Consider the following 15,024-nt stretch of genomic DNA (forward strand, 5'->3'; position numbering starts at 1 on the left):
GCACACTTCCTATCTCCTTGTGTGGAAAACACCATAGCTGCATTTCGTTGGCGAATCCAATATCATCCAACATCTTTCAGAGGAAGTAAAATCCTATACACCAAACTAGTCAGGTATCTCTTGTCACTCTTCTTGATCCTCTACATTATTCAACTAGCACTTTCTCATGTCACATAACGTAGCATCAAATCTTATAACTATATACAACTGACAGAACTGAGGTACTAGAACCAGTTCTAACCAAATGGGTTTCCGCCAACTCGGGGCAAAGAGTTGTGGTTCATGGCCTGTAGATTTTGAGCAGCCAAACGTTGATCCATCGGAAGTAAGCCATATGGGGTAACGTTTGTGGCAATACCGAGACGGTTCCATGCACGCGGCCATTTAGAGCACCGGAGGCAGATACGGAGGTGGCTGTGGCGGCGGCGGAAGAGAGGAGCCTAGATGGGGTCGGCCTGGAGGGGAGCGATGAGTGGAGGAGTAGCAAAGAGAGAGACCTTAACATAAGCGAGGTGGTATGCGGGTCGCCAGAGACGAGCGACGGCGGAGGAGGAGGATGAGGGCAGGGTCGACAATGGCATAGTCGCCGGTGGCGGCGGCGGGCTTGTAGCTTGGAAATGGGGGCCCAATCTTGGAGCCAGATTTGTTGCAACTTGCAGGGCGGCGGATTCGTATCCTTTCCAACACATACTGGTGTAGTCCCACTTATCTCTGCCGTCCGATCGTAATTTGGAGGGTCCAAATTTACCCATTGCAGATATCATATCTTTTTATGTGGCGCAAAACAGATCAAGGTGAGCTTATATAGCAAAGCTGCGTAGAGTTCAGAATTTGTCGAACCTGAAGCCCAAGTTGCTTCATCTCTCAATCAAGATTACACAAGAGACAAGCCACATGAGCGAGCAACGCGGACAAAGCACCTTATCGGAAAAAATATACGGACAAAGCACAATACACAAGCCCATACAAAGCCCATATAAATTCTTCAAATTTCCGATCATATAACTTTGCAAGTACTTTGGATATCTTATTCTAACTCAAAAAGCTAGAGCACAGTGGTTCCATATACGATTTTGTGCCCTGTATTAAGCCAACGAGATTTAATGGCGAAATTTTAAAACGGAAGAAGTATAATATTTGGGCATAGTCAGCCAGTGGTTGGAGGCCAACTTTTACAAGGCTATTCATTTTTTGGGAAGTGTGAGATAATTCATTATTTTTCACTATATCTCCTTGTAATTTTGAGAGGATTCGGCGACAGATTTAACACGATCCTTTATTAGATCATGTATGGCTTCACCTGTGCTCTGGATTTCGAGCACAGCTGGGATGATGGATTGTGAATTGTTGTACGTTGAGATCATGTAAACAGCTGCATATTCCGCGCTAACATTTGCATTGATCAGTTATGTTATTGCCCATATGTTTCAGACCGATGGTAAATTTGATTAGCATCATAGTATGGGTGAACTTCGACTGATATCGCGAGAGCTGCTTAAGGCACTTGATAGCTAAAACTAATTTCAAAACTTCCGATTACTATTCCATTGATTTAATTTGCCGGCAAACTTTTCCATCAGAAGGATCATGTTCCCTGTGATTGCAGGAGCATGTTCTGCAAAAGCAGTGCAGCGTTGGGAACCTTAACTTGTTCTCTGAAAGCCAATGCCTATAGGGAATCTTTTGTGTTGTTTTGAAAGATGCATACAATCATACATATATTACGTACCAGTTGCAAAAACCCAAATGGAGTAGATCAGAAGACTATTTCATTCGGACACCATGACATTACAGAGAAGACATTTAATTTGGATCCCAACCATGCACATATCACATTTATTCTATTATTACAGCTTCCTCCTACATATCTGCCCAAGAGCTGCTCATGGATGTGTGCCTTCTATCACAGTGGTGGTCCCGGAAGTTCTGGAATAATGTAGGCTGCAGAAAATAGTCCATGTCACAGGTGAGGTCGTGTGCTCTCAATTTACTAAAAAACAAAAAAAAAACATGCAGCAGTAATAGTTTTAACATTTCTTATATGGTAGGGGTAGGAATTATAAATAATCGTTTAAGAAACCTTTACGAGCGAAAATGAAATGGTATCGGACACTTACTAGTTCCGCATCTGGCGCCGGCTGTGAACAGTTGTCCAAATCTGCGTCCGAGACTGACAAGCCTCTCCACACTTACCTTATCCTCGTCTTCTTGGGTGAGGACCAAACAGATGCCAACCAGGTTATTTTTCAGCACGGTATTTATGCATTTTTTACCTGGGATCGTGTCTTGCGGGGGATGCTTTTTTATGACATCCATGCAATTTTTAAAAACAAGGATTTTGGCAACTTGAAAGCTCCCATGAGAAAGCGCTACAAGCATGGTAAGGGCTAAGGCAAAGATCAGAGGTCGAAGGATTGCTTTAGGAGCCATTCCTGCGCTGCTAGGATTGGTTCGGTGCTGCTAGAAGCTCAGAATGCCTCAAGATCGCTCTCGATGTGAACCTTACCTGCACCTGCGTATCTTTATATAGAGCATGAGGGAACCCATGTCTAACTACTAATCAATGTCCATGCATCTCCGATCATTTGAGAATCCATGTCTTAAGTATAATCAATGTCCATGCACCTTTGATATAGCATGTGAGAATCCATATCTTACAACAATTTTATCTAAAAATATCTTACTATAATTAAATTTGTCCATAGATATATACTCTATATATAGAATGTGGGAATCCATGCCTAACTATACTAATCAATATCCACACATCTTTCCCCTCTTAATTATATTAATAGTACGAAAATAGCCGGATCTTCTGCCTGTTTGTTTCAAAAAATCATATCCATGCATCTTCGATATAGCACGAGAAAATCCATACCTCACTACAAATAAATGTCCATAATCTATGAACTGATTATGCTACTAAACATAAATAGTATGTGTAGACATTTTAGCATAGCATCAAAATCTGAGTTGCCAAATAAAACAGTTGGTTAGAAATCGTGAACGATCTGTAGGCACAATTTTCTAATTTACCGTCTATTTGGTATGCCGCACAAAGGAACAAGGTGGTTTACCGTTTAAAATAAGGTTACATGATTTTTCAAGTGAACTACACAATGTTAGTATATAGTCTGGTCGTACGCACACTTCCTATCTCCTTGTGTGGAAAACACCATAGCTGCATTTCGTTGGCGAATCCAATATCATCCAACATCTTTCAGAGGAAGTAAAATCCTATACACCAAACTAGTCAGGTATCTCTTGTCACTCTTCTTGATCCTCTACATTATTCAACTAGCACTTTCTCATGTCACATAACGTAGCATCAAATCTTATAACTATATACAACTGACAGAACTGAGGTACTAGAACCAGTTCTAACCAAATGGGTTTCCGCCAACTCGGGGCAAAGAGTTGTGGTTCATGGCCTGTAGATTTTGAGCAGCCAAACGTTGATCCATCGGAAGTAAGCCATATGCGGTAACGTTTGTGGCAATACCTTTGATTCCTTCATATCTACGATATTGAGAAAAGGGAAGAGTAGATTAGTTTTGGAAGGATTAGTGGTCAGTGGTCAGAGATGTGGTTTCAGTAAAATTATTATTAGAATTTACGGCAGATTGAAAATGGGATTTAGGAGGGAGAGAGGAGGGGTGTTACCCAGTGAGGAAAGTATTATTCTGTACGTGAACTGCATGTTGCTGAACTATGTATTGATCTGTAAACAAATCATTTTACCAGCTAATGAGTCACAATGAAGTGGGATGTGAAGACCAATCATATAATATCACAAAACTGTGTGAAGCTAAGAGTTTAGCTACTAGTACTGTTTGCTAATGGGAGGGGGAGAACTTGTAGAGGTGGCAGAACAGATTCAACAGATCCCATACCTGGAGCACGCGACAACAATGCTGTACTGCCCATATTTGGTAATGCTCCTTGCATAGAAGTTAAAAAAGGGAACTACAAACAGATAACAAGATAATTTCTTCACTCAGCTAGCTAAAAACAATGAAGCTGGAAATAGTACTTGACAATTTAGAAATTGCAACATCATCGTCAGAAACAGCAAACTTATAGCAAAATGACACAGATAGATAACGATACTTGAATATAAAAGTAAAAATGGGAAAGTGCAACCACTACCATGGAGATAAAGGGTTATAATTTTACAGTTATCAAATATCCAAGAAAGAGGGAAGAAATAAAAATCAAATAGCAAAAAGTAGATGTAACATACTAACATATAACAGTGCAATTATCAGACATCCAAGAAATGATGAAGAAATAAAACAAAAGAAATGCAACACGTAGTGCATTCGCAATAATTCTTTATGGTTGAGTGCATGCTTTGCCTTGAGCAAAGGCTGAAATGAAGACATTCAATCATATGCTTGATCAAAATGCCAGAAAACAGAGCAAAAAAAAAGGCTATAAATTAGGTTTTAGTGTACTGTATTGTATAACTCTAGAGCATTTCATGTTGAAATAATGGGCCTAGCCCATAAGTAATTTCAGAATTTCAAATAAATCTCAAAGGCCCATTAGCGTAAAGAGGGGGTACACCATCTATTAGTCCCATATTGTTAATAGATGAGGGTGTTGGGGCTTTTCCTCCCTATATATATGGACCACCTCCCTCATGAAAAAGATGGAAATATAGACTACTATACGGGAAGGCCCCCAGGTTAGGGTATCCCTAAGGTGGTCTGTACTAGTTAGATTTTTGCCTCCTCTCGCTGCTGCGCCGCCACCGTAGTCTACTCCATCCCGATTATCGCCGTGCACCGGCGATTGGAAGAGCAGGTCTCCAGAACCGTCGTCTTCAGCGATCCTGCACCGGGAGAGGGCGAATAAGGTTTTTGGGAAGCGCTCTGTGCGACTGCTCGATCGCTTCCTCCGCTTCGTCAAGTTCTTCGTCGACTCCTTCACCACGACTCGTCTACCTCTTCGTCGCTCGGGCGTCACTCGTCGTCGCGAACAACGTCAGGCTGCTAATCGTCGTCGCCTGCTGTACCCGGTAGTCGTCCAGGAGCTGGTCTTCACCAAGAAAGAAACGTACGATCTCTTATCTCAAATTATGTCTTCCATACTAGCTATTATGATCTGTTGCAGTCTGATAGCACTGGATAGTATGGTAGAATGTGTGATTCTATTTGCAATGATAGACTTGTCTAGATCTTGCGTAGACATGTCTAGTTTAATCTACTATCTGTTCATCGTATTCATGATTTATTTCTGGATTAAATTAAAACTAAAAGTGCTTATATATCCAACAATCCAAAAACCTTATTGTAGGCACTTTAGTTTTATGGCTGGATTTCTTGATGCACTGAGGCCAGCACCGTTTGCTGGCGTGCACTTCAAGAGGTAGCAGGTGAAAGCCACGCTGTGGCTTACTGCCATGAAGGTGTTCTGGGTGTCCAATGGCAAGCTAGAAGGGGTTCTCTCTCCTGAAAAGGAGAAAGAATATTCGGAAGCCAACACAATATTCTTGGGCGCTATGATTGGTGCACTTGCAGAACATCTGCAGGATGTGTACCTTCATCACACGGTCGCAAAGGAGTTGTGGGACGATCTGACTGCCAACTACGGTGGCTCAGATACTGGCACTGAATTGTACATCATTGAGCAGTATCATGACTACAAGATGGTTGACGAAAAATCTGTAGTCGCTCAGGCTCATGAATTACAGTGCATGGTGAAGGAACTCGATCTGCTAAAGATTGTCGTGTCCGACAAGTTTGTGGCTGGGGGCATTATTGCCAAGTTACCTCCATCCTGGAGGGATTTCGCCACTTCTCTCAAACACAAGAGGATAGAAATTTCTGTTTCAGACTTGATTGCGTCTCTTGATGTTGAGGAGAAAGCTCGGGCTAAAGATGGACGATCTAAAGCTGTTGAGGGTCAGACCAGTGCCAATATGGTGCACCAATCACATCACAATGGCAATGGTGGCAAGGGCAAGGGCAAGAATAATAAGCCTAAGCAGTCCACTACCTTCAAGAAGAAGAAGAACAAGGAGAACGAGGGATGCTTCGTGTGCGGTTCTACTGACCATTGGGCAAAGAAGTGCCCAAACCGCAAAGGAAGAAAACCTCCACAGTAGAAGTCTGTGAGCATGGCGACCAGCGCTGGAGACGGAAATAGTGGGTATGGTAATTTACCTTCTGTTTTTTCAGTGTTTCAGTCTACTAATACTTGGTGGCTTGATACTGGTGCTAATGTTCATGTGTGTGCTGATGCCTCCTTATTTTCATCTTACCAGGTCACTCGGGATTCCTCCATCCTAATAGGGAATGGGTCACATGCTTCTGTTCATGGTGTTGGTACGGTAGATCTCAAGTTTACTTCGGGAAAGATCGTGCAACTGAAGAACGTGCAGCATGTCCCTTCTATCAAGAAGAATCTAGTTAGTGGCTCCCTTTTATGTAGGGATGGTTTTAAGGTAGTGCTTGAGTCTAATAAAATTGTCGTGTCTAAGAGTGGACAATTTATTGGTAAAGGCTATGAGTGCGGAGGCTTGTTCCGCTTTTCCCTTTCAGATTATTGCAAAAAGTCTGTGAACTATATTTGTGATGGTATTAATGAGAGTGATGCTAGTGTTTGGCATTCACGTTTATGTCATCTGAATTTTGGTTCTATGTCTCGACTTTCCAGCCTGTGTTTAATTCCAAATTTTTCCATTGTCAAAGGTTCTAAGTGTCATAGTTGTGTGCAATCTAAGCAACCTCGAAAATCTCACAAGGTGGCAGAGGAGAGACAATTGGCACCACTTGAACTAATTCATTCTGATATATGCGAGATGAATGGTGTGTTGACCAAAGGTGGAAAAAGATATTTCATGACTTTGATAGATGATGCGTCTAGATATTGCTATGTATATTTATTGAAAACGAAAGATGAGGCTCTTAATTACTTTAAAATCTATAAGGCTGAAGTTGAGAATCAACTTGAGAAAAACATCAAGAGAATTAGGTCTGATCATGGTGGTGAGTATTTCTCTAATGATTTCGACTTGTTCTGTGAAGAACATGGTATTGTACATGAGAGGAAGCCTCCCTATTCGCCCCAATCAAACGGGGTTGCCGAAAGAAAGAATCGCACTTTGACTGACTTGGTGAACGCCATGTTAGACACCAGTGGATTATCTAAGGCATGGTGGGGGGAGGCTGTATTGACTTCATGTCATGTCCTGAATAAAGTACCCATGAAGAATAAGGAGAAAACTCCCTATGAAGAATGGATTGGAAGAAAACCATCACTTTCATACTTACGCACTTGGGGTTGCTTGGCCAAAGTTAGTGTGCCAATCAACAAGAAACGTAAGTTGGGACCTTAAACTGTGGATTGTGTCTTTTTGGGATATGCTCATCATAGCATAGCCTATAGATTTTTAGTGGTTAAATCAAAGGTGCCTGATGTTCATGATAATACCTTGATGGAGTCTCGTGATGTTACCTTCTTTGAGAATATATTTCCTATGAAACAATTGCATAGTATGTCTAGACTATCTTCTGATATGATTGCTAAGACAACTCTTGAACCTATTGTGCTTCCTGATCATGTTGAACAAACACTTGAGCCAGTTCATGAGGAGGTTAACAGTGAAGCTCCTAAGAGGAGCAAGAGATAAAGAACTGCAAAGTCCTTTGGTGACGATTTTACTGTCTATCTCGTAGATGATACTCCTAAGACTATTTCAGAGGCATTTGCATCTCCAGATGCAGATGATTGGAAAGAAGCTATCCATAGTGAGATGGACTCTATTCTTTCTAATGGAACTTGGGAGGTTGTTGATCGACCGTATGGTTGTAAACCTGTGGGTTGCAAGTGGGTGTTCAAAAAGAAGCTTAGGCCTGATGGTACTATTGATAAGTACAAGGCTCGACTTGTGGCTAAGGGTTATACCCAGAAAGAAGGCGAAGATTTCTTTGACACTTACTCACCTGTTGCGAGATTGACCAGTATTCAAGTATTACTTTCCCTTGCTGCCTCACATGGTCTTCTCGTCCATCAGATGGATGTTAAGACAGCTTTCCTTAATGAAGAGTTGGATGAGGAAATTTATATGAATCAGCCTGACGGGTTGGTAATAAAGGGTCAAGAGAACAAGGTGTGTAAATTACTGAAATCTTTGTATGGCCTGAAACAAGCACCTTAGCAGTGGCATGAGAAATTTGATACTACACTCATATCAGCAGGCTTTTCTGTCAATGAGTCTGATAGATGTGTGTACTACCGCCATGGTGGGGGTGAGGGAGTTATATTGTGTTTGTATGTCGATGACATACTGATCTTTGGTACAAATCTTGACGTGATTAAAGAGGTCAAGTCATTTTTGTGCCAAAATTTCGACATGAAAGATCTTGGAGAGGCTGATGTAATTCTGAATATCAAGTTGATCAAAGGAGAGAATGGGATTACTCTCACGCAATCTCATTATGTGGAAAAGTTCTTGAGCCGGTTTGGCTTCAAGGACAGTAAGCCTTCTCTCACACCTTATGATCCGAGCTTGATACTTCGGAAAAACAAGAGAATTGGTAGAGACCAATTAAGATACTCTCAGATTATTGGATCACTTATGTATTTAGCCAGTGCTACTAGGCCTGACATCTCATACGCTGTTTGCAAACTGAGCCGGTTTACCTTTAATCCGGGAGATGATCATTGGCGTGCGCTTGAGCGAGTCATGCGCTATTTAGTTGGTACTATGGATTACGGAATTCACTACTCCGGGTATCCTGCGGTGCTGGAAGGCTATAGTGATTCAAATTGGATATCTGATGCTAATGAACTATATGCCACAAGTGGATACGTCTTCACTCTTGGTGGTGGTGCTGTTTCATGGAGGTCATCCAAACAGACTATCTTAACGAGGTCTACCATGGAAGCAGAACTTGCAGCATTAGATACAGCCACAGTTGAGGCTGATTGGCTACGTGAACTCTTGATGGACTTGCCTATTGTCGAGAAACCTATGCCGGCAATACTTATGAATTGTGACAATCAAACGGTGATAGTCAAAGTGAATAATTCTAAGGACAATACGAAGTTATCAAGACACGTTAAGAGACGTCTGAAATCTGTCAGGAAAATGAGAAACTCCGGAGTTGTATCAGTGGATTACATCTCAACTGATAAGAACTTGGCAGATCAGTTCACTAAGGGGCTGTCACGTAATGTGATAGACAATGCATCAAAGGAGATGGGTATGAGACCCATATGACCTACACCATGGTGGTAACCCAACCTATGTGATCGGAGATCCCGTGAAGTAGGATCTGGGAAGAACAAGCCATGGGACAGCATGAGAGTATCCTACTAACCCACTCGAGAAATGATGCAACACTCTCAAACCACTGCATGGCAGGCTGGCTACTGCCTTAATATATTTTGTTGGCTTTAATTAGCAAAGATGTTGCCCTGCAGAACATCTTGGAAAAATATACCTATATGAGCCCGACTGTTGTAAGGTCGCAGTCTGTGAGACTTGGGTGATCTCTATTAAGCTCATGAAGAGACAAGGGGGTACGACCTATATGCCCCACCCGTGGGGTAGGCTACTGGCAGCCAGGTACTAGTTTCGACTTTGAGTGAAACTTGTCCGCACAAAACTTGCAATTCAAGGCTTAGTCCATTGTTCAAGTTGTGGATGAATGTAGCTTGAAGCTCTAGGCGAGAGTTCAACTTAATAGTCCTTGTTGAAATACTGGTATATCAAACAGTAGTGAGAAATGTGCAAAACACCTAAATGGGCATTTGAGATCTGGTGGTGGATTGTTGAAATAATGGGCCTAGCCCATAAGTAATTTCAGAATTTCAAATAAATCTCAAAGGCCCATTAGCGTAAAGAGGGGGTAAACCATCTATTAGTCCCATATTGCTAATAGATGAGGGTGTTGGGGCTTTTCCTCCCTATATATATGGACCACCTCCCTCATGAAAAAGATGGAAATATAGACTACTATACGGGAAGGTCCCCAGGTTAGGGTATCCCTAAGGTGGTCTGTACTAGTTAGATTTTTGCCTCCTCTCGCTGCTGCGCCGCCACCGTAGTCTACTCCATCCCGATTGTCAGCGTGCACCGGTGATTGGGGGAGTAGGTCTCCGGAACCGTCGTCTTCAGCGATCCTGCACCGGGAGAGGGCGAATAAGGTTTTTGGGAAGCGCTCTGCGCGACTGCTTGATCGCTTCCTCCGCTTCGTCAAGTTCTTCGTCGACTCCTTCACCACGACTCGTTTACCTCTTCGTCGCTCGGGCGTCACTCGTCGTTGCGAACAACGTCAGGCTACTGATCGTCGTCGCCTGCTGTACCTGGTAGTCGTCCAGGAGCCGGTCTTCATCAAGAAAGAAACGTACGATCTCTTATCTCAAATTATGTCTTCCATACTAGCTATTATGATCTGTTGCAGTCTGATAGCACTGGATAGTATGGTAGAATGTGTGATTCTATTTGCAATGATAGACTTGTCTAGATCTTGCGTAGACATGTCTAGTTTAATCTACTATATGTTCATCGTATTCATGATTTATTTCTGAATTAAATTAAAACTAAAAGTGCTGATATATCCAACATTTCAACCATCTAAATCTTGTTGGCTTTGTATGTATTAGTAGTACAAGAAATAGTAATTTGCAGTACTCCGGTGGATGCATGAGCAGATGCAGGCCCTCCTGCCAAGTTAACAGGATTTACTGGGTTTGGACGGGCAAGTTGAGTTGTCTGCAAAGGAAAGTAGGAAACGGCATAAGAACTAAGGAAACAGAAATAATAAGCTCAATGTGTTAATTGATATGACATCAAAGCACGTACATTTACAATCCCGAAGGGATAATGCATGCCATATTGTCCATGTTGCATATTTACACGAGGATTCGGTTGCCAGTTCCAGGATGACGATACTGGATGATAGCACATTGTAAAAATATCCTACAAAAATTCCTGATTTTAGAACAAAAGGTAGCACAAAGCACAAACTGTTGAGGAACCCACACGGTCACACCCATTACCTCTGGAAGCGCATTTCTTCCATTAGATGTGAGTATGTGACCTCAGCAGCAGGTTGCTGTGATGCTGATAGTATAGCCGGATCACGAGTTCCTATTAATATATTTGAACCATGATTAGCAGGAAGACCACTACCCCCTTGTGTTGTTGGTGCCTGTGATGCAGTTCTCCATAACTGAAAATTTGCATGCAAGGGAACAGTTTTAAAACTACCATCTGGAAGCTGGTGGTGTTCTAGCAGACAATACTAACCTGGCTATTAACTGAAGCACTAGTAGTTCTGTTCAACTGAGTGTTGCTGGACTAGATAGTATTCATATGGGAGATATAATGTTGGTGCTGCTGACTTCCATGATTTGCCGGGGGAAAAGACAAGGACTTGGCATTCGGAAATCTAATTTGAGGTGTTGATGCCAAATCAGGGTTCTGTAGCATTGGACAATCTACAGAATTAGTACTGGAAGTTGAAGGCATGGCTGTAGTTTTTTTCGGAGCAACAACATCAAAAGTTGCCCAACCAACATCTGTTTGAGGTAAAGAGTCCTTCTGAGTATCAGTCGGAGCAACACCTTGAGGAGGTTCCAGATCTGAATTGAAGTCAATAAGATTTTTTGACACATATAGTTTAGCTTTAGCATCCCGCAAGGTTGCAGGACTCAGATCATCGGTCCTTGAAGATGTTGATTTCTGCAAAATCAAACTTTATCCATTAAGCATAAAAAGCCAAGGTATTGACTACTGTCATATTTTCCTTTTTTTAGATGGTATTTTCCTTTATTTTATGCAGGTACTGTCTGAAATGAGGAAAATATTATCAATAATAATAAAGAGATATAAATTGGGAACCTCTTACGTGCCCCCTAAGACAATGTCTTCAAATCAGATCCATGCAGCAAGGTAAAAAATCATGCACCAAAGGAACAAACACATGCTAAAGAAACTGGTAGAACATTGGTCGTATGCTTAGCACCTCTACTTTTTTCTACTGCTAGCTTGTGGTGAAACAATCATTATGGATTAGTGAATTTTGATCTAGCATTGGTGTACCTATGGTAAATATAATCAAAAGTTGGAGCGACTAAAAGAAGAAAAGAGTAACACTATGAACTAGATAACGCAGAGATTAAAAAATGGCCAAAGCTTATAGTAGTAAGATTGCATCACCTGTGCTTCAGTAGAGGTATTAGATGTTGTTGCTTTCTGAGACCTAGGGGGACCAGGAAGTTTGATGGGCAGAATCTCCTTATTACTGTTAGTTTCTTTGGAAGCTTGTACTACAGAAGAAGTTGATGCAATCACAACCTTCTGATTATTTTCTGACTTTCCACCAGTTTTCAAGAGATCATCTGGATGCATATGGCTTCTAAAACTGGTATTTTTGCTTGCCACTGTAGATCTATTGTTTTGATCCATTGTAGTACTCATTGGATGTCCATTAGAATTGTTTCGATCTTCTAAGACTCTTTCTATGCTACGCTTTAGATCATGATTATCTTCATAAGTTCCAACATATGCACTTCTTAAAACTCCCCGAGATGAATCTGCATTGTTGTTCTCATAAGAGTCCTGATTACCCTGGATCTTACAGATGTTTAATGCGTTAAAAAAAATTCTGGGCAGCATAGAGACTGTGGATACTGGTTTACTACATACATGTCTATGGTGATCACCAGTTCAGGTTGCTACCTTTGCTTGTGGTAAATGTTCACCAATTCTTTGGTCTGCGTATCTCCGTTCAACATATACATGCTTGATGAAAGTTCTCAGTATATCCGCATCACTATAAGTGAAGACACAACAATCAAACTTCAAGAGGATGTTTCTTTCAACCGTCAATCGTCGTGGATATTTTGCAAACAAGCCCCTCAAGTTTCGTGTCATCAACCCGCAGTCCCGTCCCCGCCGGCTTCTCTTCTACGCCCAGGCGAGACAGGAAGTAGGGTGGCGGCGGAGGCAGCGGAGCAACGCGAGGGGCGAGGTTGGTGGCCGCCGGCGGTGAGGGAGAGGCACGGGCCTAGGATCGAGGGGAGAGACGAGCTCCAGTGAGGCTGCTCGCGCTGGTGAGGAGGGCCTGGGATCGATTCCCGACCGCTCCACGCGTCGCTGGCATAGCACGCCCCCGGATCCGCCCGTAGCAGGCTCCCCGCGCCGCCAGCTCCGCCCGCGGCTGGCTCCCCGAATCCCCCGCACCGCACCCTGCTCCCCGCATCTCCCGTGTGCGCCCCATCGCCGCAGTGCTCCGCCGCCCTGACCTACCTCTGCAGACGGTAGCGGCAACACCAACGACAATATGACATCCCGAAGCACCACCGTTGACCTAGTCCATCGCCCTGTGCCCCTGTGCCTCACCTTACCACCGTCCTTATCCCGAATAGCTGAGGCATCCCACATGGGAAATCACTCGTGGAGCTGCCATCAACACAACACCCCACCTGCAAAGCTGCTGCTGCACTCAATTCCTCACTTTCTTTCACTTGAACCGAAGTTGCTGCTCTCCGCTACACTACGGTTTCTTTCTACGAATCAATTAGCAGCTGCTGCTGCTATGGATTTCATAAACAATGAAAGAAGGTAAGAGAGAGAGGATGCGGTGGACAAAGAGAGAGAAGATACTGTGGAGAAGTGTTGGGGGAAAATATTAACGACCTCCTAATACCGCTTAAAGCGACAGTCATGAAGGCCCAGGCCCGCCTGCGGTACTTACGATTACATCCGACCCCGTGAAGGCAGAGAACATCCCACTCCGTCTCGCCCGACCCAAGGCCCCGCGGTCGGACAATCCCGACCCCTCGATGGAGGGACTCCGCCTCGTCCGACCGTGATCCCAGGGTCGGGAGCGCCCGACCCCTCGCCGCAAGGCTCCGCCTCGCCCGACCGCGGTCCCAGGGTCGGGAGCGCCCGACCCCTCGCCGCAAGGTTCCGCCTCGCCCGACCCAGGGAACCGGGGTCGGGAGCGCCCGACCCCCACCACAGAAACTCCGCCTCGCCCGACCCTGGACGCGGGGGTCGGACTCACTCGGGTCCACGAGACGGACATTCCCCTCGGGCGCGGACTGGAGGATCAGGATAACGATCTCGTGGGTCCCCCTATCGACCTCGCCATAAATGTGTCGCGGCCCTGTCAAGCTAAAAAGGAGCGGCGTCCCCAACGTAACCGGTCACGAATACCGGTGCACGGCCGTGCGGCGCGGGCTGCAGTGGCCGCGGCTCCTTCTGATTCGTCACAAAGTACTCATGAGCTAAGGCCGAATGACACAGGAGGGCGCACCGCTCGCTCTCGCGCCCCGTGTGCCCAACGGCAGTCTCAGGGATGCGACGTCCGGGTCTTACGGTAATCGGCGGGGCAACAGAATCGGGCTTCCTCCCCGGCGGGCACGGATGCCGAGGCAGAGGATCATCATCACGCTCGACGGTGACGACGACTAGGGAGATCATCGACAAGATCGGGAAGGAATCGCCTTCCCACGCTGGACGTGCTGACAGGGACCGGAGGCCGGAGCAAGAGCGGCGGCCTAGGGACCCTCCCCATGTATTATTTTTCCTACTGAGCTTATGTAACGACCGACCCCTAAGCCTTCCCAGTTAGGCTTAATCCCAGCCCTTAACCTTAGTCAGCTGTTTGGCTTGACCGCACCTAAGTGCCCAGTTTTCTGCCGGTCCCGACCCTTGCGATCTGACCCCTTCCTGCTTCGCCCTTCTCCCGACCCCAGCGAGCTCAGCCCACCGACGGATCCTGCTGATCTCCCTCTCCCATCAGATCTATCCACAGGTGGACCCGCGAGATCTTTTCCAGATCCCCCGCGACAGCCGCACTCGAGTTGCATGGCCGCCCCCAGAGTTTCCTTGCCGCGTGGCTCGTTTTCTCCGATGCCACCGCTCAGTTTTGTCTCAGGCAAGCAGCAGAGTAGGGTTCCCGCGCCCCTTTTCCCCAATGGCAGCGGAAGCCCTCTGCACCCCTTTCTGCAGAGCCTCGCCTCCCGCGCCCATCATCACGCTACCAGATCCCGGCC

General features: G+C 44.7%; 1 pseudogene; it reads right to left on the minus strand.

Annotated features, from left to right (window-relative positions):
* Window positions 1-3,380: 3,380 nt before the first annotated feature.
* Window positions 3,381-15,024, minus strand: part of LOC117850549 (uncharacterized) — a 40,449-nt pseudogene continuing 28,805 nt past the window's right edge.

Source organism: Setaria viridis, chromosome 3 (assembly GCF_005286985.2).
Source record: "Setaria viridis chromosome 3, Setaria_viridis_v4.0, whole genome shotgun sequence".
In the NCBI taxonomy this organism is placed as follows: domain Eukaryota; kingdom Viridiplantae; phylum Streptophyta; class Magnoliopsida; order Poales; family Poaceae; genus Setaria; species Setaria viridis.